This window comes from Macaca fascicularis, chromosome 7, assembly GCF_037993035.2.
Source record: "Macaca fascicularis isolate 582-1 chromosome 7, T2T-MFA8v1.1".
Taxonomy (NCBI): Eukaryota; Metazoa; Chordata; class Mammalia; order Primates; family Cercopithecidae; genus Macaca; species Macaca fascicularis.
This window is the reverse complement of record NC_088381.1, coordinates 106,249,464-106,275,639: the sequence shown is the minus strand read 5'-3', so window position 1 is coordinate 106,275,639 and position 26,176 is coordinate 106,249,464. Positions and strand designations below refer to the sequence as shown.

The following is a 26,176-nucleotide window of genomic DNA, read 5'->3' as shown; positions in this document are numbered from 1 at the left end:
ATAAAACTGTATAAAATTGAAGACTTTTTGAGCTACAATCTTCTGTAGAATATTCTTCATCTGTTGTGTTCAATCACTTGAATTTCTAGATTCTAATTTATGTTGAGGCTTTGGGGTATAACTAAAAATGCAGTTTTTGAAGCCTACTGTGGCAACAGGGACTATAGCATTGCTTTCTGAACAAGACTTCTAACAGCTAATAATAATTTACTCATAAAGTTTAGAAGTCAAAGCTACCAGTATTTATTAAGTTTTCACTATGTGCCCGGTGGCTTCTAGAAAAGCAGAAGTAATGCGTTCTGCTTTGGGGGAGCTTCACATCTATGAGGAAATAATTTAAGACAGCAGACAATCAAGACATGAAGTTCTGTGTTGCAACCTACAAGGATTACAGGATGTTAGAAAAGGCAAAGGTGATAGGATTTGGAACTGTCTGAGGAGGTCATAGAACCACAGCCAACTGTGAAAGGGTGTGCAAACTTTGATGGGACAGATGGGATGGAAGAGGGAACTGCATACGGGGAATGAGGACTGGAGCACCTTAATAACACTGGGATATATCTGTGCATAAGGCTTATTGAGAGAGGATGAAAATAAGAAGCACGGGCATTGAAGAAATAGTAGCATGTGGTGTGAATATTATACACCCCTACTTTCTTCTTTAATGCCTGTACTTCTTACTTTTTGTTGTAATAGAGGCTTTGATTGGCAGAAAAAGGGAGTTTGACCCTATACTGAGCAAGAAAATTAATGATGAAAATGAAAAGAGAACCTAGACTTCATATGACCAAATAAGAAGTGACTGCAGTAAATCTAGTGTGAAATTGTGAAGGCATAAATGAGGAATTATTGATAAACTTTTTCTATGAATTGTAAGATAATTATTTTAGGGAGCTGGGCATGGTGGCTCACGCCTGTAATCCCAGCACTTTGGGAGGCCAGGGCAGGAGGGTCACTTGAGCCCAGGAGTTCAAGACCAGCCTGGGCAACATAGTAAAACCTGGACTCTACCCAAAAAATACAAAAATTGGCCAGGGATGGTGACATATGCCTGTAGTCCCAGCTATTGAAGAGGCTGAGGTGGGAGAATTGCTTGAGCCCAAATGGTTGAGGCTGCAGTGAGCCAAGACTGCACCACTGCATTTCAGCCTGGGTGACAGAGCGAGACCCTGTCTCAAAAAATTAAATGAATATTTTAGGCTTTTCAGGCCATATAGTCTTGGTGGTAACTACTTGACCCCACCACTGTAGCAAGAAAGCAGCCACACCCAATATATAAATGAGTAAGCATGGCTGTGTTCCAATAAAACTTTATTTAGAAAAACAGGCAGAGGGCTATATGTGGCCTGCAGGCCATAGCTATCTATCACTGTAGTGGTAACATGGGAATTAAAAGAAGGAAACAGTTTAAGATCTTGAAAACAAAAAACATTATTAGATTCTAATGTTTACCTGCATAAAAGAGATAAGGAGGGGAAGGAACCAAAGATTTCACACAACACATCAGACCTTAAAATATCAATGTGGAATTCGTCAATATGGAAATGGTAATTGAATTCATAAAAGTGACTTGTCGAAGAAGAAGAAAGGCAGGCTAAGGACTAATGATTAGGATAGCTCTGGGTGGGGTGGTGATTGGCCTCTAGGGTGACAGCAATATTCTGTTTCTTGATCTAGGTGCTGATTACACTGGAAGGTACACTTTGTAAAAATTTATGAAGCTGAACAATTATGCTTTCTGACTTTTGTTTATTTATATTGTACTTCAATAAACAGGGGATAGAAAGAGGAGCTAAAACCAACGAGAGAACAAAGAAATCCTGATTAGGAAAGTAGGAGAAGATCCAGGAGGTGAAATATCACAGAAACCGAGAGAGGGTTGAAAAGGAAGGACTAATTGGCAGAGCCAAAGGAAGAAGCAAGGTTAAAATGAGGATGGAGAAGTGGGTTAAATTTAACTAGTGGGTAAGAGATGACCTCCACATGGTAGCTTCGGTGGAGTCGTGTGGTTGGAAATTAGATTCCAGGTTTTTAAGCTGAAAGGAGGGGGTATGGAAATTGAGTAGTTTATTAAAAACTTCAAGGACAACGGCTGTAAGAAAAGTAATGGTTTACTTTTGTAAGATATATTGAAGACAACAATAGAATGAAATAAGGGTTTTATTTCTTGTGATTTTTCACAGAAAGTATTGTATATGTTTGAGAAAAAGGGGAAATAAGCATAGTGAAAGATTGAGGATGTTAATAAGAGGTAGAGAATACACAGAACAGAAAAAGCTAGATAAAAATAATGTCTACCTCAAAAGGACAAATAATCAGAAAGAAAAATAAGATAAATTCAGATAAGGAACTACTCAGAAGAGGGCCAAATCTACTCCGTGATGTGAAGCCATCTGCCTGGCATCTGTGTAATCACCATGACCGTTTTCAATGAATATGGTTCACACTTCAAATGGCAAATGCCTATAAACAGTATCATTATCTTAGTTATAGGAGAATCTCACTTCTTGGAAAATTATCTTATTGTAAATTTTGCCTTCAGTGTAGTTGATTTTATGGTGAATTGGTTTAGTACAGACGAAAAAGGAATCTAGTATATCAAATTTATTAAACCAGAAATTCTAATATTAAAATAAAAACTCTAAGTTGGCTTACAGTGACAAAAGCATTTAATCAAATAAGTATAATCTATCTTAAAAATAAAAATTTGTATTGTTTGAAATAAAAAATTCAGTGACTTAAAATTCAGGGATTTTAAAAATATATGTTACACATATACACATGTCATCAAAATTAGATTCTTAATTTTAAGGACTGTTTGGATGAAACACATTTAAGTGTTTTCACCATTTGTAATTCACTTTAAAAATATGCCAAACTCCATCAAATCCAGTAAAACAAAGACTGTGAAGTAATAAAAAAAAAATCACATCACTTTGTGAAATCACATTATGTAGGTATAATTGGATACACCTAGCTGCCTCATACTGATACTTAATAAACATTTTTTCACATTGCAATAAACTATCAGTCCCCACTGAACTATGTATGCAAAATTGATGAAATAGTTGAGCCTTAATGAATGGAGATATTTGCATTTCATTACAGTACTAGGTTGTATAATTCTGCTCATAAATTTATGAAATGATTTTAATGTTCAATTCATTGCAAATGAAAATGAAACAATTATTTTAAAAATCTATCCTGAATTCTTTTCTTCCTCAGCAATGGTGAGTATACTAGTTTTTCTTAATTTCAGTAAAGTGGATTGAACCATGGTAAGATCACAAATTTAAAGTTTCATAACTTTACCAATTACTCTCTAAGGCCCATGAAATGTTTATCAGTCAGTTGGATCAAAGCAGAATTTTAAAACATGCACATATTTAAGTAACTTCTAAGGGTAGCAGACCTTAACTTATTTTAATTGGTATTAACTCTTCTAATAAAAACAGACATTATTTATAGCTTCTTGTTCTTGCAGTTTCATACCAACAATGTTGAATACTGAAAGATTAACAATGACTATTATTAAAGTAATTTTAGTGTAATTTTTTTCTGTTGCCACTTTAGTTTTTTATTCTAGGAGCAGCTCCACCCTCTTCTTTGTTTCCATCATGCTCTCAAAGGCAAAGGAATGTCAAGGGTACTCTGATTAGACATTATTTTCTGAGGATACAATTCCTTCTCTTGATTAAATGTAGGCACATTTATAATTAAGTCACTTTTTCTATTTCCAAGGGAAAGTAGGTAATCCCTATTTCTGGGTAATTCCTACCCAAAAGTTGACTGGTGGTGGTTAGCCTAGTTCCAGAAACTGACATTTTTTAATTTCTCAGTCCTTTATCTTTTGAATGGAAGGAGTGCTTTTAATGTATCTTTTCTTGTTTTGGAGTCATAAGGTACAAACTAGGGGTAGTAATAAAGGGAGCCTACTCAGAACTTCATCATGCTTTATGTATAATGATGATTGGAAAAAGTGAGTTTCTGATTCTGAACTCAATTACAGCATTTTTCATTGGAATTTAATGTCTGACTTCCAATTGATCATTTATTGATAATTTGCTACATACCAGTATAAAACTAATACAGCTTGTTTGGAGTATTGGGATCTCTTCAGTCTGTTGTCTAAAATGGCAATGCCTTATTACCCTATTTCATTGCTCTCAACCTAATATTTATGGACACAAAACAAAGAAATAGGATTATCAAATTTTCTTTACACACACATTTGCACTTTTAATTTTAAATTTTAATTTATGGTTATTATAAACTTCTTCAGCAAATGACGATCTAATTAGTGTAGTAAAACATTTGAACAAGACTTAATACTTTCAAAGCTACATAAGAACAAATACAAAGGAGTATAATGCAAATTGAGTTGGTGTGGGTTAATTAGATAGAATTTAAGGTAGAAATACAGTTAAAAGATCACTGTTTCTGAATCTTCTTGCCTCAGCAGAATTATTCCTATCAGATTTTATTTTCTGTATATGACTATTTAAAATGTGCTTTAATTTTACATAATGTACAATTTCATTCAAGCCCATGGCTACAGTTTCCATGTACATGGAGATAACTCTCAAATTGCTTTTTTTAGTCAAGATATTTTTCTGAGCTCTAATTTTATAAATCTAACTCTTTATAGCATGTCCTTGAGTATCTTAATCTATACTACCTAGTGATATCAGGGATCTTCCTATTAGCATAAATCTGATGACATTCAAATTCTTTAACACAAAATATGATGTTATCTCTCCATTTCTGTTGTTTCCTGATGTCCCAATGTCATCTCTCATTTCTGTATCTTCTAGTTGCATTTAACTCCTGGCAGGTCCTGAACACACCAGATAATTTTATGCTCTGTCTTGTGCCAATTCTTGTGCATGAAAATTACCTCCACATATTTTAGCACCTATATCAAGCATGCCTGCCTCTAGGATGACTTATAGAAACATATATGCCCCAATACAGGAGCACTCAGATTTATAAAAAAGTTTTTAGAGACCTACTAAGAGACTTAGACTGCCACACAATAATAGTGGGAGACTGTAACAGTCCACTGTCAGTATTAGATCATTGAAGCAGAAAATTAACAAGACTATTCAGGACTTGAACTCAGTTCTGGATCAAGTGGACCTGATACATATATACAGAACTCTCCACCCAAAAACAAAAATATTCTTTGTAGTGACACATGGCACTCACTCTAAAATAACATAATTGGAAGTAAAATACTCAGCAAATGCAAAAGAACTGAAATAATAACAGTCTCAGACCACAGCACAATCAAATTAGAACTCAAGAATAAGAAACTCATTCAAAACCACACAATTACTTGCAAATTGAACAATCTGCTCCTGAATGACTCCTGGGTAAATAATAAAATTAAGACAGAAATCAAGAAGTCAGGTAACATGATGCCTCTAGCTTTGTTCTTTTTGCTTAGGATTGTCCTGGCTATACAAGCTCCTCTTTTTTTTTTTTTTTTTTTTTTTTTTTTTGGTTCCATGTGAATTTTAAAGTAGTTTTTTCTAACTCTGTGAAAAATGTCAATGGTAGTTTAATGAGAATAACATCAAATCTATAACTTTGGGCAGCATGGCCATTTTCACAATATTGATTCTATCCACGAACATGGAATATTTTTCCATTTGTTTGTGTCCTCTCTTATTTCCATTAGCAGTGGTTTGCAGTTTTACTTGAAGAGGTCCTTCACGTCCCTTGTTAGCTTTATTCCTAGGTATTTTATTCTCTTTTTAGCAATCATGAATGGAGGTTTATTCATGATTTGGCTCTCTGCTTGTCTATTGTTGGTGTAAATGAGTGCTTGTGATTTTTGCACGTTGATTTTATATCCTGAGACTTTGCTGAAGTTGCTTATCAGCTTAAGAAGTTTTTGGGCTGAGACGATGGGCTTTTTTAGATATAGGATCATGTCATCTGCAAACAGAGACAGTTTGATGTCCTCTCTTCCTATTTGAATACCTTTATTTCTTTCTCTTGCCTGATTGCCCTGGCCAGAACTTCCAACACTACATTGAATAAGAGTGGTGAGAAAGGACATCCTTGTCTTGTGCAGATTTTCAAGGGGAATGCTTTCAGTTCTCGCCCATTCAGTATGATATTGGCTGTGGGTTTGTCATAAATGGCTCTTATTATTTTGAGGTATGTTCTATCAATACATAGTTTATTAAGAGTTTTTAACATGAAGAGATGTTGAATTTTTCAAAGTTCTTTTATGCATCTGTTAAGATAATCATGTAGTTTTTGTCATTAGTTTTGTTTGTGATGAATTATGTTTATTGATTTGTGCATGTTCAGCCAGCAACGAATCCTGGGAATGAAGCTGACTTGATCGCAGTGGATAAACTTTTTGATGTACTGCTGGAATTGATTCACCAGTATTTTATTGAGAATTTTGGCATTGATGATCATCAGGGATATTGGTCTAAAGTTTTATTTTCTTTCTTTCTTTCTTTTTTTTTTTTTTTTTAATATGTCTGCCAGGTTTTGGTATCAGGATGATGCTGGCCTCATAAAATGAGTTAGAGAGAAGTCCCTCCTTTTCAATTTGTTGGAATAATTACAGAAGAAATGATACCAGCTCCACTTTGTAACTCTGGTAGTACTCAGCTGAGAATCTTTCTGGTCCTGGGCTTTTTTTGGTTGGTAGGCAATTTATTAACTCCTCAATTTCAGAACTTCTAATGGCTCTGTTCAGAAATTCAACTTCTTCCTAGTTCAGTGTTGGTAGGGTGTATGTGTCTGGGAATTTATCCATTTCTTCTAGATTTTCTAGTTTATTTGCATAGAGATGTTTATAGTATTCTTTGATGGTTGTTTGTATTTCTGTGAGTTCAGTGATGATATACCCTTTATCATTTTTTATTGTGTCATTTGATTCTTCTCTCTTCTTTATTAGTCTAGCTAGTGATCTATCTATTTTATTAATTCTTTTCAAAAAACAGCTCCTGAATTCATTGATTTTTTTGAAGGGTTTTTCATGCCTCTGTCTCCTTCAGTTCCACTCTAATCTTGGTTATTTCTTGTCTTCTGCTAGCTTTGGTGTTTGTTTGCTCTTGGTCCTCTAGTTCTTTTCATTATAATGTTAGGGTGTTGATTTGAGATCTTTCTAGCTTTTTGATGTGGGTGTTTAGTGCGATACATTTTCCTCTTAACACTGCTTAGCTATGTCCCTGAGATTCTGGTATGTTGTCTCTTTGTTTTCATAGGTTTCAAAGAGCTTCTTGATTTCTATCTTAATTTTATTATTTACCCATGAGTCATTCAGGAGTAGGTTGTTCAATTTCCATGTAGTTGTGTGGTTTTGAGTGAGTTTCCTAATCTTGAGTTCTAATTTGATTGTGCTGTGGTCTGAGAGACAGTTACAAATTCAGTTCTTTTGCATTTACTGAGGAGTATGTTACTTCCAATTATGTGATTGATTTTAGAGTAAGTTCCATGTGGCACTACAAATAATGCATATTCTCTTTTTGGGTGGAGAGCTCTGTATATATCTATCAGGTCCACTTGATGCAGAGCCGAGTTCAAGTCCTGAATATCCTTGTTAATTTTCTGTCTCAATCATCTGTCTAGCATTGACAGTGGGTTTTTAAAGTCTCTCACTATTATTGTGTGGGAGTCTATGTCTCTTTGTAGGTCTCTAAGAACTTGTTTTATAAACCTGGGTACTTCGTATATATATATATGATTGTTAGCTCTTGTTGAATTAATCCCTTTGCCATTGTATAATGCCTTTCTTTGTGTTTTTGATCTTTGTTCATTTGAAGTCTACTTGAAGAGGTCCTTCATGTCCCTTGTTAGCTTTATTCCTAGGTATTTTAGTTTAATACCTAGGAATTAAAGTCTGTTTTGTTAGAAACTAGGATTATAAGCCCTGCTTTTTTCTGTTTTCCAATTGCTTGGTAAATTTTCCTCCTTCCCTTTATTTTAAGCCTATGTATGTCTTTGCATGTGAGATGGGTCTCTTGAATGCAACACACTGATGGGTCTTGACTTTTTATCTAGCTTGCCCTTCTGTGTCTTTTAGTTGGGGCATTTAGCCCATTTACATTTAAGGTTGGTATTGTTATGTGTGAATTTGATCCTGCCATCATGATGCTAGCTGTTTATTTTGCAAACTTGTTGATGTAATCGCTTCATAGTGTCATTGTTCTTTGTACTTCAGTGTGTTTTCGCAATGGCTGGTACCGCTTTTTCCTTTCCATATTTAGTGCTTCCTTCAGGAGCCCTTGCAAGGCAAGAGCCTTGATGAATTCCCTCAGCATTTATGTGTCTGAAAAGAGTTTTATTTCTCCTTCACTTACGAAGCTTAGTTTGGCTAGATGTGAAATTCTGGGTTGGAAATTGTTTTTTTAAGAATGTTGAATATTGGCCCCTAGTCTCTTCTGGCTTGCAGAGTTTCTGCTGAGCAGTCTGCTGTTAGTCTGATGAACTTCTTATTGAAGGTGACCTGACCTTTCTCTCTGGCTGCCCTTAACATTTTGTCCTTCATTTTGACATTGAAGAATCTGATGATTACATGTTTTGGGGTCGAACTTCTCATGGAGTATCTTAGTGGGGTTCTCTGTATTTCCTGGGTTTGAATGTTGACCTGTCTTGTTAGGTTGTGGATGTTCCCCTGGATGATATCCTGAAGTATGTTTTACAGCTTGGTTCTGTTCTCCCCATCTCTTTCAGGTAACCAATCAATCATAGGTTCAGTCTTTTTATATAATCCCATAGCTCTCAGAGGTTTTGTTTGTTCCTTTTCATTCTTTTTTTTTCTCTAATCTTGTCTGTCTGTCTTCTTTCAGAAAGATGGCCTTCAAGCTCTGAAATTCTTTCCTCTGCTTAGCCTCTTCAGTTATTGATACTGTGGTTGCATTGTGAAGTTGTGTTTTTCAGCTTTATCAGGTATTTTATGTTCCTCTCTAAACTGGTTATTCTGGTTAACAGATCATGTAATGTTTTATCATGGTTCTTAGCTTCTTTGCATTGGGTTATAACATGCTCCTTTAGCTCAGCAAAGTTCGTTATTACCCAACTGCTAAAGCCTACTTCTGTTAATTCATCCATCTCAGCCTCTGTCCAGTTCTGTGCTCTTGCTGGAGAGGTGTTGTGATCATTTGGAGGAGGGGAGGCATTCTGGCTTTTTGAGTTTTCCATGCTTCTTCATTGATTCTTTCTTATCTGTGTGAGTTCATCTGGCTTTGGTCTTTGAGGCTGCTCATATTTGAATGGGGTTTTGTGTGGACTTTTTTTGTTGATGTTGTTGTTGTTGTCGCTTTTTGTTTGGGTTTCTATTAACAGTCAGGGCCCTCTTCTGTAGGGCTGCTGTGATTTACTGGGGGTCTACCCCAGACCCTATTTGCTTGAGCCCCTCCTGTATTTGGTGATGTCACCAGTGGAAACTGCAGAACAGCAATGATGGCTGCCTTCTCCTTCCTCTGAGATCTGTGTTTCAGAGGGGCACCAATCTGATGCCAGTGGGAATGCTCCTATATAAGATGTCTGGTAACCCCTACTGGGAGGTCTCACCCAGTCAGGAGGCACAGGATCCAGGACCCAATTGATCAAGCACTCTGGCTGCCCTTTAGTGGAGGGGGTGAGTTGTGCTGGGGGGATCCAAATCATCGGGACCTCCAGGATTCCTCAGAGCCAGCAGGGGAAGACCATGTTTGTTGATCTGTGGAGACTGTGGCCACCCCTCCCCACAAAGGCTCAGTTCCAGCGAGATCAGACTTCTAACCCTAAACCCCTGGCTGGAGTTGCTGAAATTTCTGCAGGGAGGCCCCACCTGTGAGGAGGGGCGGATTAGGGTTCAGCCTAAAGAGGCAGTCTGGCCACGATCTGCCATAGTTGCTATGCTGTGCTGTAGGGAATTCCTCCTGAGTCTAAACTGTCCAGTCTCTCTGGCACTGGCAGGGGAAAAATGGCCAAGTGAAGCTGCAGTGATGGCTGCCGCCCCTCCCACAGGGAACTCAGTCATCTTAGGCAGTAAGCAGCCACAGTGATGGCTGCCACACCTCCCAAGGGGAGCTCAGTTGTCTTAGCCAGCAGGCAGCCACTGTAACGATGGTCACCCCTTCCCCCAGGAACTTGGTAGTGTTAGGCAGTCTCCAGCCAAGTGGCCACTAAGAATCTGCTCAACTTTGTGCTTGGGACCCAAGGCCCTGGTGGCATAGGCTCATGATGGGGATCTCCTTATCTGCAGGTTGCACAGCTCTGTTACCAGAAAGTGATCCTAATCCAGACCCCAAGAGAGAGTTCTTGGATGTCATGCAAGAAAGAATTCAGGGTGAATCCACAGTGCAAAGCAAAAATAAGTTTATTAAGAAAGTCAAGTGGTGAAAGAACTACTACTCCATAGACAGAGTAGGGCATTCCCAAACATGTCCACCATAGATACAATATTTGTTTATATACAGGATAAGAAAAGATTATGAAGAGATGTGCTCTGCTACAAGGGTTTGTAATAAAGGATTAATTTTCTTAATTATTATATTTTGCAAGAATCAATATTATTATCTATAGAGGAAAATTAGGAATCTTCTGTTCTCTAGATGTCAGGATATTGGGAGACTCCCAAGTCTGAGTCTGCTTAGTAAATATTATCTATCTGTTCCCTTAACTGTAAATATCTAGAGATTAGGAATACCTAACTTTCTGTGAAGGCAGCACAGTAAGTCCCCACCTCATTTTTCCTCACTCTTATTCAAGATGGAGTTGCTCTGGTTTGAATGCCTCTGACAGATCCATGGAAAAAATGGGGTCAGGAGCTCCCCTTGCCCCACGTGACTCCCAGGTGGGCTGTTGCATCACCCTACTTTTTCTTGCTCTCCATTGGTCATGCTAACCTCCTAGTCAGTTCAAATGAGATAACCTAAATACTTCAGTTGCTAATGCAGGATTCATGCATCTTTTTCATTCTTCTTGGTGGAAGCCTCTGACTGTAGCTGTTTCTTGTCAGCCATACTGGCCCCTCAACAAGAGTTCTTAAATAGGCTGAACTGTTCAGATGACAGAAATGGAATTCAGAATATAAATAGGCACAAAGATCATCAAGATTTAGGAGTATGGAAAACCCAGTCCAAGGAAAATAAAAATTGCAATAAAGTGATATGGGAGATAAAGAACAAGATAGCCCATGTAAAAAAGAACCTAATAGGTCTGACACAACTGAATAACATGAGAATTTGACAATACAATCACAAATATTAAGAGCAGAATAAGCCAAGCTGAGGAGAGAATTTCAGAACTTGAAGAACGGTTCTTTGAAATAAGATAGTCAGAAGTAAAGGAAAAAGAATAAAAAGGGAATGAATAAAAACTCCAAGAAGTATAGAATTACGTAAAGATGCCAAATCTGTGCATCATTGGCATCTTTGAAAGGGAGTGGGAGAAAGCAAACAAGTTGGAAAATATATTTCAGAATATCATTCATGAAAACTTCCCCAACCTTGCTAGAGAGGCCAACAGTCAAATTCAGGAAATACAGAGAACTCCTGCAAGATTCTACACAAGAAGATTATCCCCAAGGCACATTATCATCAGATTTCCAAGGTTAAAATCAAAGAAAAAATGTTAAAGGCAGTTAGATAGAAAGGGTAGGACACCTACAAAGGAAACCCCATTGGACTAAGAGCAGACTTCTCAGCTAAAATCTTACAAGCCACAAGAGATTGGGTGCCTATATTCAACATTCTTCAAGAGAAAAAAAATTTCAACCAATAATTTTATATCCAGTCAAGCTAAGCTTCCTAAGTGAAGGAGAAATAAGATCTTTTTCAGTTAAGGGAGTCCATTACCACTAGACCTGCTTTATAAGAGATCTTGAAAGGTGGATTAAATATAGAAAGGAAAGACTGCTGCCAGTTAATATACTTAAGCACACAGACCAGTGTCATTATAAAGCAACCACACAAACAAGCCAGCATAATAACCAACTAACAGCACAATTACAGGATAAAATCCACACATATTAATACTAACCTTGAAAGTCAATGGGCTAAATGCCCCAGTTAAAAAGTATAGAGTGGCAAGCTGGATAAAAAAGCGAGACCCAATGGTATGCTGTCTTAAAGAGATCCATTTTAAATGTAATGACACTCATAGGCTCACAATAAAGGGATGGAGAAAATCTACCAAGCAAATGGAAAACAGAAAAAATCAGGGGGTGCAATTCTAATTTCAGACAAAACAGATTTCAAACCCAGAAATATCAAGAAAGAAAAAGAAGGGCATTATATAATGGTAAAGGGTTCAACTTAACGAGAAGATCTAACTATCTGAAATATATATATACCCAACACATGGGCATCCAGATTCATAAAGCAAGTTCTTAGAGACCTATAAAGAGACACAGACTCACACACAATAATAATGGGAGACCTCAACACTCCATTGACAGTATTAGATCATCAAGGCAGAAAGTTAACAAAGATATTCAGGAACTAAACTCAACATTGGACCAAATGGATTTGATAGAGCTTTATAGAACTCTCTACCACAAAACAGCAGAATATACATTCTTCTCATTGCCACATGACATGTACTCTGAAATTGACCACATAATTGGACATAAAGCAATCCTCAACAAATGTAAAAGAACTAAAATCATACCAAACACAGCTCAATAAAAATAGAAGTCAAGGAGTAAGGAAAGGATCCAGTTTCAGCTTTCTACTTATGGCTAGCCAATTTTCCCAGCACCATTAATTCAAGATGGATTAGAGACTTAAATGTTAGACCTAATACCATAAAAACCCTAGAGGAAAACCTAGGTAGTACCATTCAGGACATAGGCATGGGCAAAGACTTCATGTCTAAAACACCAAAAGCAACGGCAGCAAAAGCCAAAATTGACAAATGGGATCTCATTAAACTAAAGAGCTTCTGCACAGCAAAAGAAACTACCATCAGAGTGAACAGGCAACCTACAGAATGGGAGAAAATTTTTGCAATCTACTCATCTGACAAAGGGCTAATATCCAGAACCTACAAAGAACTCAAACAAATTTACAAGAAAAAACAAACAACCCCATCAAAAAGTGGGCAAAGGATATGAACAGACATTTCTCAAAAGAAGACATTCAGACAGCCAACAGACACATGAAAAAATGCTCATCATCACTGGCCATCAGAGAAATGCAAATCAAAACCACAATGAGATACCATCTCACACCAGTTAGAATGGCGATCATTAAAAAGTCAGGAAACAACAGGTGCTGGAGAGGATGTGGAGAAATAGGAACACTTTTACACTGTTGGTGGGATTGTAAACTAGTTCAACCATTATGGAAAACAGTATGGCGATTCCTCAAGGATCTAGAACTAGATGTACCATATGACCCAGCCATCCCGTTACTGGGTATATACCCAAAAGATTATAAATCATGCTGCTATAAAGACACATGCACACGTATGTTTATTGTGGCACTATTCACAAGAGCAAAGACTTGGAATCAACCCAAATGTCCATCAGTGACAGACTGGATTAAGAAAATGTGGCACATATACACCATGGAATACTATGCAGCCATCAAAAAGGATGAGTTTGTGTCCTTTGTAGGGACATGGATGCAGCTGGAAACCGTCATTCTTAGCAAACTATCACAAGAACAGAAAACCAAACACTGCATGTTCTCACTCATAGGTGGGAACTGAACAACGAGATCACTTGGACTCGGGAAGGGGAACATCACACACTGGGGCCTATCATAGGGAGGGGGGAGGGGGGAGGGATTGCATTGGGATTTATACCTGATGTAAATGACGAGTTGATGGGTGCTGACGAGTTGATGGGTGCAGCACAGCAACATGGCACAAGTATACATATGTAACAAACCTGCACGTTATGCACATGTACCCTAGAACTTAAAGTATAATAATAATAAAAATAAATAAATAAATAAATAAATAGAAGTCAAGTATAAAAATTGCTGAAAACCATATAATTACTGGAAATTAAACAACATGATCCTGAAAAACTTTTGGGTAAATAATGAAATTAAGGCAGAAATCAATAAGTTCTCTGACAATAATAAGAGCAAAGGTACCACATACCAGAATCTCTGGGGCGCAGATAAAGCAGTATTAAGAGGAAAATTCATAGCACTAAATGCTCAGATTAAAAAATCAGATCTCAAATTAACAACCTATGTTCATGACTGAAAGAATTAGAGAAGCAAGGACAGGTCAGCCCCAAAGCTCACAGGTGATAAGAAATATCAAAAATAAGAGCTGAACTGAAGGAAAATGAGACATGAAAAACCATTCAAAAGTTCAATGAATCTAGGAGTTGGTTTTTTTGAAAAAAAAAAATTAATGAAAAAGATAGGCCATTAGGTAGACTAATAAAAAGCAAAAGAGAGAAGATCCGAATGAACACAATTAGAAATGATGAAAAGAATATTAGTATCATCAGAAATAAAAGCAACTGTCAGAAACTACTATGAGCACCTTTATGTACACAAGTTAGAAAACCTAGAAGAGATGGATGAATTCCTGGACACATACACCCTCCCAAGACTGAGCCCAGAAGAAATTGATTCCCTGAACAGAACAACAACAAGCTCCAAAATTGAATCAGTAATAGATAGCCTACCAACCAAAAAACATCTGGGACCTGATGGATTCACAGTCAAATTCTACCAGATGTACAAAGAAGGGATGGTACCATTTCTACAAAAACTACTCCAAAAAATTGAGGAGAAGGGACTCCTCCTCAACATATTCTATGAGGCCAGCATCATGTTAATACCAAAATCTGGCAGAGACACAATGAAAAAGGAAAACTTCAGGTCAATATCTTTGATAAACATTGATGCAAATATCCTCAACAAAATACTTGCAAATCAAATCCAGCAGCTCATAAAAAAGCTAATCCACCATGATCAAGTATGCTTTATCCCTGGGATATGAGATTGGTTTAACACATGCAAATCAATAAATGTGATTCATCACATAAACAGAACTAAAGATGAAAACCACATGATTATCTCAATAGATGCAGAAAAAGCTTTAATAAAATTCAACACCCCTTCATGTTAAAAACTCTCAATAAACTAGGTACTGAAAGAACATACCTCTAAATAATGAGTCATCTATGACAAACCCACAGCCAACATTACATTCAATGGGGAAAGGCTGGAAGCATGCTCCTTGAAAACTGGAAGAAGACAAGGATGTCCTCTCTCACTACTTTTGTTCAAGACATCTAGAAAACCTCATAGACTTGGCCCAAAATCTCCTTCAGCTGATAAACAACTTCAGCAAAGTTGCAGAATACAAAATCAATGTACAAAAATCACTAGCATTCCCGTATACCAACAACAGCCAAACTGAGAGCCAAATCAGAAAGGCAATTCCATTCACAATTGCCACAAAATGAACAAAATACCTAGGAATGCAGCTAACCATGGAAGCAAAATATCTTTACAATGAGATTTACAAAACACTGCTCAAAGAAATCAGCGATGATACACAAAAAAATGGAAAACATCCCATGCTTATGGGTAGGAAGAATCAATCATATTAAAATGATGATACTGCCCAAAGCAATTTACACATTTAATGCTATTTCTATCAACAACATTCTTCATAGAACTAGAAAAGACCATTTGAAAATTCATATGGAACCAAAAAGCCTGAATAGCCAAGCAAAAAGAACAAAGCTGGAGGCATCATGCTACTTGACTTCAAACTATACTACAAGGCTATAGTAAGCAAAATAGCATAGTAGTACAAAAATAGGCACATAGGCCAATGGAATAGAGAGCACAGGAATAAGGTCACACATCTACAACCATCTGATCTTAGACAAAGCTGACAAAAACAAGCAATGGGGAAAAGATTCCCTATTCAATAATGGTGTTGGGATAACTGGCTAGCCACATGCGGAAAACTGAAGCTGGATACCTTTCTTACACAATGTAGAAAATTCAACTCGAGATGGATTGAAGACTTAAATGTAAAACCCCAAACTATAAAAACCCTGGAAGACAACCTAGGCAATACCATTCAGGACATACGAATGGGCAAAGATTTCATTAATAAGACGCCAAAAGCAATTGCAGCAAAAGCAAACACTGACAAATGACTCTAATTAAACTAAAGAGCTTCTTCACAGCAAAATAAACTATCAACAGAGTAAACAGACAACCTACCAAATGGGAGAAAATTTTTGCAAACTAGGCATCTGACAAAGTCTAATATTCAGCATCTATGTGGAACTTAAATTTACAACAGAAAAACAACCTCATTAAAAATTGAGCAAAAGACATGAACAGACAATTCTCAGAAGAAGACATACATGTGGCCAAGAAGCATATGTAAAAAACCTCAATATCACTGATCATTAGAGAAATGCAAATCACAACCACAATGAAATGAATACCATCTCACAGTGAAAAGATAACAGATTCTGGTGAGGTTTCAGATAAAAGGGAATGCTTATACACTGTTGGGGGTAGTGTAAATTAGTCAGCCATTGTGGAAAGCAGTATGGCAATTCCTCAAAAACTAAAAGCAGAACTACCATTTGACCCAGCAATCCCATTACTGGGTATACCCAGAGGAATATAAATCATTCTACCATAAAGACACATGCACACGAGTGTTCATTTCAGTACCATTCACAATAGCAAAAATATGGAACCAACCTAAATGTCCATCAATGACAGATTGGATAGAGAAAATGTGGTACATATGCACCATGGAATACTATGCAGTCATAAAAAAGAATGAGATCATGTCCTTTGTGAAAACATGGAACTAGATGCTATTATCCTTATCCTTAGGCTATTATCCTTATCCTTCCTAATGTAGGAATAGAAAAGCAAATGCCACATGTTCTCACTTTTGAACACAAAAAAGGAAATGACAGACACTGGGGTCTACTTGAGTGGGGAGAGTGGGAAGAGGGAGAGGAGGAGAAGAAATCTGTTAGGTATGGGACTTAATACCTGGGTGATGAAGTAATATGTACAACAACCCCCCGTGACACATGTTTACCTATATAACAAACATTCAATGTACCCCCAAACCTAAAAGAAAAGCTAAAAAATTACATTGTTTTTCAAAAATATAAATGATCTAAATAGCATAATCTGGAATAGGTAAAATAATAAAAATTGGCCTTAGTGGAAACAGAACTCTAGAATATCAATCACCATGGGAAAAATTAAATTATCATATAATTAATTCTAAAAATGACTAGTAAGATTTTAAGTGTAAATCCTAGCAAATTTTCAGAGAACAGATAATTTACATACCAGGTAAATTATCGCAGAGGTGAAAAAAAAGGAGAAATTCTGCTAAAATGTTTTTACTTGCTTTATATAACACCGATGCCAAAATCCAACAATGATAGAACAAAAAGAAAAATAAACACTGTGATAAATAACCTGACTCTATGTTCTATGTTTGGCTGCTGACAACTTCCAGGCCCTGCCCTTTCCCTTTTGCCTCTTGTTCCATATCTGGGCAAACTGATAAGAAACCCTGAGTACTCCCTCCCTTGGTGTTGGTGGAGAAGTTCAAGCCATGCAAACCCTTGCTGTGTGCAAGATATCACCTAGGCCCTACCTACTAACCACAATAAAAACCAAAGCTACCTGCATGTCCCTTCACATAAGTAGTATCAGGTCAGCTTTAGTGCTTGCTTTGGTGTCCCCAGAAACTCCCATTCCATAGGTAAGGAAACTTTTAATGCTCTCTTGTAGCACATGTATCATCCTCAGTCTTGATAATCTGAACCTATTTTAGGTGGGAAGTTGATCTCATTCTCTTCAGGTCAACTACAAAATAATTGGCACTAGGAGACCTGGGGGTCTTTCTTGTTTCTGACTTGCTACCTGGTTCTCCTGCCTGCTGGTGACACTGCACATTGAGCCTTTGCCTCCTGGCTAACGTGTGTTTTGAATTGCTTCACTGCCTACCAGTAAGCTTGCATTTTGAATTGTGTTGTGCTGTGATGCATTTGCTGAGTCCTACTATGTTTCTGGTATAGATTTAACTAATTATGTTGAAAGTTTTAACAGGACGTTTAGGGGTAGGAGTATGGCATTTGAATTCCTTCTAAAAGTGGGCCTGGATCATATGTTTGGCTTAGATCTATCCATGTGTTTCAATTTCAGCATGAGTCATAGCTTACTCTGGACCCAAGTAACAACTTTTACCCAATGACCATTGACTGAATTTCTCAACCAGGTGTTGAGCCCCTGTGTAGTATATAGACCCATTAGTTGTGTGCTAGTATGAGGAAGAGTAGTCACTATGTTGTGTGCTGAGGTCCACATTCTTAAATTCACAGAGCTCGCTGAGACCCTATAAATCTTAGGATGTCTCTGCTGCTACTGCTGCTGCTGCCACGCATGCCTGTGTTGCTACAAAGACCCTGGTCCTCAGGATTGTACAGAAAAAACTCACATGGTACCTCTTATGGCATAGACTCTTATGAAAAGCAACCCTAACTGCTTTACACTCAACCCCATTATAGGTCCAGAGGGCACTGTTACCCTATTAAGTAACCATAGAAGGGATGGACAAAGATTGTGGGGTCTATTGAGTATTGCAGCTTATCAACATATCAAGTGGTTAATTCATACCCAACTTAATTCCGGAGGCCCTAAACCATCATAACAACATTCACCATGTGGGAGGTCCCTCCTCCACGATACTAATTTAGTAATCTCTGAAGGATGAGACAAACACGAGCAGAATAGAGACAAGTCCCCTTTCCCCCTCCCCATGTAGTATATCCAGTAACTTTAAACACAAAACAAAATAAAACAACAACAACAACAAAACACTTCATACAATGGGAAGAAATAGGCACTGAAACAGAGATCTGTCATTTGGTCCAATTGGAAATCAAAATTCTCTAAAATAATTTGTGGAAAAGAAAGATAAAAATGACTATTGGTTATTGTGTTTCTACAAAATAGGTACTAAATTAATGTCTGCTAAGATGTGCCAATTGGAAAACATTTATGGCCTAATCAATGGGGCTCAAATTACAGTTGTATACCTGGGAATGCCACAAAATATAAACCAAGGTACCCCCTATCCTCTTAGGGGAGTTACTGACCATAAAATAGAGGACAAATAAGTATACCCAACCTTAGCCTTGTAAATGTTGCATCTATTCCCCACAGTGTTCAGTGCCCAATATCCCATAGTGGGCATAAATATTTTGACCCAGCAAATAATAAAATTAAACCTCTGACAGTTACGATTAGCTTGATAAAATGGGGCTCCATGGATTCATTCACCCTAAATCCTATACCAGGTTAAATAGTTCAGATCAATATAGATTTAAACAAGTCCTGCAAAAATTAGTCATATAAGACCAGCTGAAGGAAAGGGCCATTGTTCCTGTATTCTGATGTTTGCTAATGGTCAAATCTAATAAAAATAAGTGATGCCTAACAGTGAGGCTTGGTGCCTCAAGCATCTCAGATTAATGAAATAAAAATGGATGATGTAACAGGGGGAAATGTTAGATCTCTGTCTCACATTCTACCAAAATAAATTACAAAGGAAGCAAGGAATCAGTTATGAGAATAAAATAATAAAAGTTCTGAACGTTTATGTATGTAGAAATTTATAGTCTTGCATTGAGGAGGGATTTTTTTTTTAGAATAACAGTACCCCAGAATCCATAAAGGAGAGAAATTCTGGATTTGTATACATAAATATTTAAACTTTACTTATAAAATAATAAGGTATGAATAGAATTAAAAGAAAAACAGTAAATAAACAGGACATTTACAACATATATGACAAGGAATTAATATCTGTTACTTATAAAGCTTCTTTAAAAAGTATATAAATATAGCCTGTAATCCCAGCACTTTGAGAGGCTGAGGTGGGTGGATCACGAGGTCAGGAGATGGAGACCATCCTGACTAACACTGTGAAACCCCGTCTCTACTAAAAAAATACACAAAAATTAGCTGGGCGTGGTGGTGGGTGCCTGTAGTCCCAGCTGCTCGGGTGGCTGAGGCAGGAGAATGGCGTGAACCCGGGAGGCAGAGCTTGCAGTGAGCCGAGATCACGCCACTGCACTCTAGCCTGGGCGACAGAGTGATACTCTGTCTCAGAAAAAATAAAAATAAAAAAAATAAACAAACAAAAAAACCCCAAAGTATATGCATATAAATACCCAAAAGGATGAAAAGGCAACTCATTGAAAAAAATAAAAATAGTTATTAAAAATATGACAATATCTATATTTAACTAATAAAAATAGAAATTAAAACAATGTGGTAGTATTTTGTGTCAAATTGGTAAATAAAGAAAATTAAGAACAAGTAGCTTTAGCTTTCCTTGATGCAGACAGTTGGGGACTTTGATATGCTGCTGGTGGCAGTATAAATTTATGTGCCCTTCTTAATGGCCGTGGACAAGTCAAGGTTCTCCCACGAAATACAACTAATAGGATGAATATGTATTCAGAAAGATGTATTGGTGGGCCAGGTAGCTTATACCTGTAATCCCAGCATTTTGGGAAGCCGAGACAGAAGAATGACTTGAGTTCAGGAGTTGGAAACCAGACTAGGCAACATAGTGAGACCCTGTCTCTCCAAAAAAGAAAAAAAATTAGCCAGGCTTGATGGCACATATGTGTATTCCCAGCTACTTGAGAGGCTGAGGTGGGAGGATCTCTCGAGCCTAGGAGTTTGAGGATGCAGTGAGCTCTGACTGCACCACTGCACTCCAGCCTGGGCAAGAGAGTGAGCCTCCATCTTAAGAAAAAGGAAGGAAAGGATAAGGGAAAGGGAGCGGGAAGGGGAAAGTGTTCTAAAAACGGGTGCAAAGTTTGAGCTACCAAATCTATTTGTAAGAATTTATTTTAAGGAAATTACTAAGAATAATGCAAATATTTAATTACTTGGCTATGCATTACACTGCTCTTTACAATAAAAAACTGAGAAAATAGCAAAAACAAGGTTTGAAATTGTGTGCAATATGATGCAATTTTTATTTAAAAAATACATATATATGGAAATGTTCAGAAGCTGTTAATATTGTTCATCTCTGCTTGATAGAATTGTGATTTTCTTTTTTGTTTATATATGTTTTCTGATCATTATTCAACAAATATGAACTAGATGTGCAATAAAATATTTTTTTAAATTGTCACATTTTGATATATTGTTTTGGTACTTTGTATCTATGTCTGCCCAACAAATTGGGTAAATATCATGTTTGTGCACTGCTTTGTTCCTGTTAATATTTTAATTATATATTACATTTTCTGTGTCATTTGTACTATTCAAAAACATAATTTAAAATGTCTGCATGAATCTTATTTGTATGAACCACAATTCATTTAATTACATTCTATTGTTAAACAATAGAAATATTCATAATAGTGAAAAATTGGAAACACTGTGTTGTATATATATTTTGGTCTATAGTTCTGATTATCTTCCTAGTACAACACTCTAAAGTAGCCTTAATGCAATTAAATTTTTGACATCTTTAATATAAATTCTGAAATATTCTCCTAAAATTCCTGAACAAACTTTTTTCCTGCCATCTCCTAAAAAATGCTGGACTTACCACATCAGAAGTAAGGATGACTTAAACAAATAAGCAAAATCTTCTGACAATTCGAGTGGTTAAATATGGGATTACATTATTTTTTTTTATAATTTGCATGCCCTTATTTTAGTTTTCTAGTTATCTAGTAAGTAGGTTGAATATTTTTCACATCTATTAGCTACTTATTGACCATTTATTAGCCATTTATTTATCCTCTATTTATTTCCTTGAATTTTCTGTATATAAAAAGCAAGGGAGGGGAATCTCTTTCAGTATGAATATTTACATTGTCAAAGCTGAATCCTTCACATATCTGTAGCAAATATTTGTTCCCAGTTGATAGCTTGTGAGTATTCCTTCAATAATAATGGACACTTACTTAGAGTTTCCTATGTGCCAAGTACTGTGTCTATTATCTCATTAGGTTTTATAGCTTTATGCCTAAGTGTCATTACCCTCATTTTACAGATGAAGAAACTGAGGTATAGATTAAATGTTTTGTCTGTTGCTATAGACTCTGGCACTCCAGTGTCCAGATCTATTTATGCCTCCATGAACTGAAAGGCTAATAGCTTCCCATTGTCCCAGGATCCCAGAATCAGTGGACAACAGGTAGGAGCCACGTACAGGAGGATCTGGATAGATGATAATAATAATGGCAATTTCCTTCATAGATCAAAGCACATTAACTTGCTGAATTTAATGTGCTTCAAGAACTTGCATCTTCATTTAGTTTGATACATCCCTGTACTAAAATAAACAGAGGTTCCTCCGAATTGACCAGCATTTCTTACGTTTTTACGTAAGAAGGCCATAAATAGTTATGCACTTTGGAGTTAGGTCTGTACCCAATGAATCCTCAGGCCCTCCTTGCTGTCATTATTCAAGTTTTGAATGTTTAAAATGATATTTGTAGTTAATTTTGCAAATTTACTGCATGATTTGCATTGACAATTTATCTCCATTATAGAAAAGATAAATTTGCTTGTGTACTCAACACACAGAATAACAAATTAACAAAAATTACTGTTTGATATTTGCCGTATTTTTCACATGTATGTATATATGCAAGAAGTTAAAATCCACTTTATTTTTGTTTTCCAGACCTATTCTTTTGTCTCCCTCTCTACAAGCAGCCAGTATCAAGAGAGGTTAGAGCAAAATCACAGACTTCATCTATATTGCAACACTGGGTAAAGAAGTCTTGATTGTTATAAACCCATTCACCAGCATGTTGTTTCTTAAGTGGATGAATGGTTTTATATTCAAAATAAATAATAAAATGAATGTATTTTAACAGTATTTACAATTTTTTTTTTTTTTTTTGCAGTGGAGTCTTGCTCTGTTACCCAGGCTGGAGTGCAGTGGCATCATCTCGGCTCACTGCAATCCCCGCCTCCCAGGTTCAAACAATTGTCCTGCCTCAGCCTCCCAAGTAGTTGGGATTACAGGTGCTTGCCACCATGCCCGGCTAATTTTTGTATTTTTAGTAGAGACAGGGTTTCACCATGTTGTCCAGGCTAGCCTCAAACTCTTGACCTCAAGTTATCCACTCACCTCGGCCTCCCAAAGTGCTGGGATTACAGGCATGAGCCACCATGCCCTGCCGGGTTTTTAAAACTTTAAAAATAGAGTCTTTGTTCAAGTTCTTGCCTGTGTAGAATGAGAACTGATATTCATAAGGATAATCCATTTACCTATCTTCATGAATCATCAAGGAATATTGATTTTTTAAAAATTTAATTGAATTTTACATTGGGATAAGATCTTAGAACTTATCAGGCCTGATGTTATAATTTCACAGATCAGGAAACCAAGGTCAAGAGTGCTCAAGTGACTTGTTCAAGAGCATGTAACTAGTTAAGAAAAGACCCAAGACTTAAGTCCAAGTGTGCTGATTTCTTTTGAGATCAGTATTTTTTTCCCCACTCAGACCATTTTGCTCTACAGAAAATGAGACCTTCCACTACAGACTTGGAGGATACTTGTTGCTTTATCATTTCCCTAGAAAATTCTGACTTATCTCTCCTAGAATTGGATTATCAGGGTGGTGGAACCATTAATATGATTAATACTAGATTCCACAAGTGATGAAAATCATAAATGAATGTCTAAGGAATTTGATTTTAATTAAATATCACTTCCTTACTATTTATAATTTTTTTTTTGACAAGGTCTCACTCTGTCACCCAGCCTGTAGTGCAGTCGCATGATCATGGCTAACTGCAGCCTTGACCTCCCAGGCTCAAGTGATCCTCCCACCTCAGCCTTCCAAGTAGCTGTGACCACAGGTGCATGCCACCATACCTGGCTAATTTTTTTATTTTTTGTGGAGACTGTTTTGCCGTGTTGCACAGGCTGGTGTCAAACTCTTGGGTTCAGGCGATCCTCCCACCTCAGTCTCCCAAAGTGCTGGGATTATGGTGTGAACAACTGCACCCGGCAATTTTGTTCTTTAAAATTTTTTTTCACAGATCTAGAAGTAAATAGCTGCAGGTGCTGGGTTCCAGTTATCTTAGTGTTCACACATTATAAGGGCTACCAGTGAAAAGTTTCGGTCGAGCATCTATCTTTTTGCAGTTAAATAGCACTTTTGAGGACTAAGTCTAGAATGAAGGGTGTTACTTTCAGTTGAGGAATTGCTTAACTTGAGGTTAGCAAAATATAAGAAAAGCCAGTAGTAAAATTTCAGTAGGTGGGAAAAGGATGAACGATGTGAAGAAGTAAGAAAAGCCAGTAGTAAAATTTCAGTAGGTGGGAAAAGGATGAACGATGTGAAGAAGGACCCAGAAAACTCGTGATCTAAAATAGCAATTTATTTTTGTAGTCTCATTGTTCAAAAAGTGTTTCCATTTTTTTTTTAATTTTGCTGGCACATATACTAAGAAACTAATTACCAACATATTGGCAAAAAAGTTTCCAATTTTGTAACAGAAATTAAAAGAAAGAATGTCTTCTTACAATACTAGCCATCTGCTTAATTGCATTACATGGTGATGATTTTAAATTGTAAGAGAAGAAAGAAAAATATGTTTCCTTTCTTGAATAATTGAATTGTTTTAGATACTGTTGCCTGTTTTTAATCCAGAAGAAATAAGCTATCCATATTTTCTAAAAAGCATAAAACATAAGAAATGTACCCTATATACTTCTTTGCATAAAATAAGAACCATTATAACTTACTTTTGTTTTAAGACTTTTTTTTTTTCAAGGAACTCTGAACATTTTTGAATATTATTGCACTAATCTTCATGCAATCCTTGAGCAAAGGGAATCTGTATTCTACAAGGAGGAAGTAGAAGTAGCAAGTAAAATTTGATGTCTCTTAATAAACTAAATAGTAAGTAAAATTGATTTTTTACACTTTATCTTGTTTATTTAGTCAAAGACTGGTCTAGAATTAAGGTAACAGTTCCATATTTTTGTTCATCCATTCATTTCATTTATTGACCATCAAGCAGGCTTTGTGCTATGTAGTAAGACAAGCACTTAACTAAGCATTGGTGATATAAAGATAAAAGACAAAACATTTTTGCCCTCAAATTATTTACAGTCTTACGGCAAAAGAGAAAAGTGTATAGATAGACAATTATAGTGTATCATATTAAAAGTAAATTCAGGGCCAGGCACAGTGGTTCACATCTGTAATCCCAGCACTGTGAGATGCCAAAGTGGGAGGATTGCTTGAGCTCAGGAATTCGAGGCTGCAGTGAGCTACATTAGTGCCACTGCACTCCAGGTCGGGCAACAGAGCAAGACCCTGTCTCAGAAAAATTGATTAATTAATGAAAGTAATGTAAATTCAGGGAATTTCAGAAACATATAAGAGGGGATCATTTCTAGACTGGAGGATGAAAGAATATGGAAAATCCCTTGGTACAGAGGTCTATCAGTTCCCAATCATTTTCAAGATTCACCAGGAAGCCCATCTAGAGGGAATCATGAAGTCCAAGTACCGCAGTGTTCTCCTTTTATTATCTGTTTTTGAAGACCTTTTTTTTTTAACCCATGGAGAAGATATACTGTGATGTAAAGAAGGAAGACCTTGGAATAATTAGACTCAGGTTCAAGTCACAGCTTAGCCACTGAATCGTATTGTGACTTTGGACAAAAGCTACACTTCCTTGGAGCCCTGTCTTCTTATTTTTTAAATGACATTTATAATAAGGTAATTTGTAGGATGAAGTGGGACAGCATTTATTTATTTGATACAGTTCCTGGCATTTAACACATATTTTAAATTTATGAACATTTATTACCATTATCTTTTTCTACCATTAACATACCAAAAATTAATGATAAAATTCAAAAAAAATTTTCAATGTCAAATATTTTAGTTTTAGGAAGCAATGTTTTAAAGTAGATATAACGACTAGGATAATAAGAGAAGTTCTAAAGTTATAAGTAGACTTTACACAAAAGTTCATGTGCATAAGCATTGTTTGGCTCTTAAATCACATTTTCACAAATAAACAATCTTGTTAATCAACAGAACTATCAGCAACATTTTTGAATGTATATTTTGGGTTTGTGTCTCATGTCTCAGATTAGATCACAGAATTCTGTTTAACCCACAATGTCAGTGAAACGCTAGGAATTCCTTTCATTTGGTCCTTTA

At 36.5% G+C, this 26,176-nt stretch overlaps 1 long non-coding RNA gene across 1 annotated transcript in view; it reads left to right on the top strand.

The window, feature by feature from the left end:
* Window positions 1–25,704, top strand: part of LOC135971660 (uncharacterized) — a 517,266-nt gene extending 491,562 nt beyond the window's left edge. Inside the window, exons 3-5 of the long non-coding RNA XR_010587910.2 lie at window positions 22,663–22,751; window positions 22,889–23,009; window positions 25,576–25,704. This is a non-coding gene — a long non-coding RNA (uncharacterized lncRNA). The remainder of the gene's footprint in view (window positions 1–22,662; window positions 22,752–22,888; window positions 23,010–25,575) is intronic.
* The last annotated feature ends 472 nt before the right edge of the window (window positions 25,705–26,176 follow it).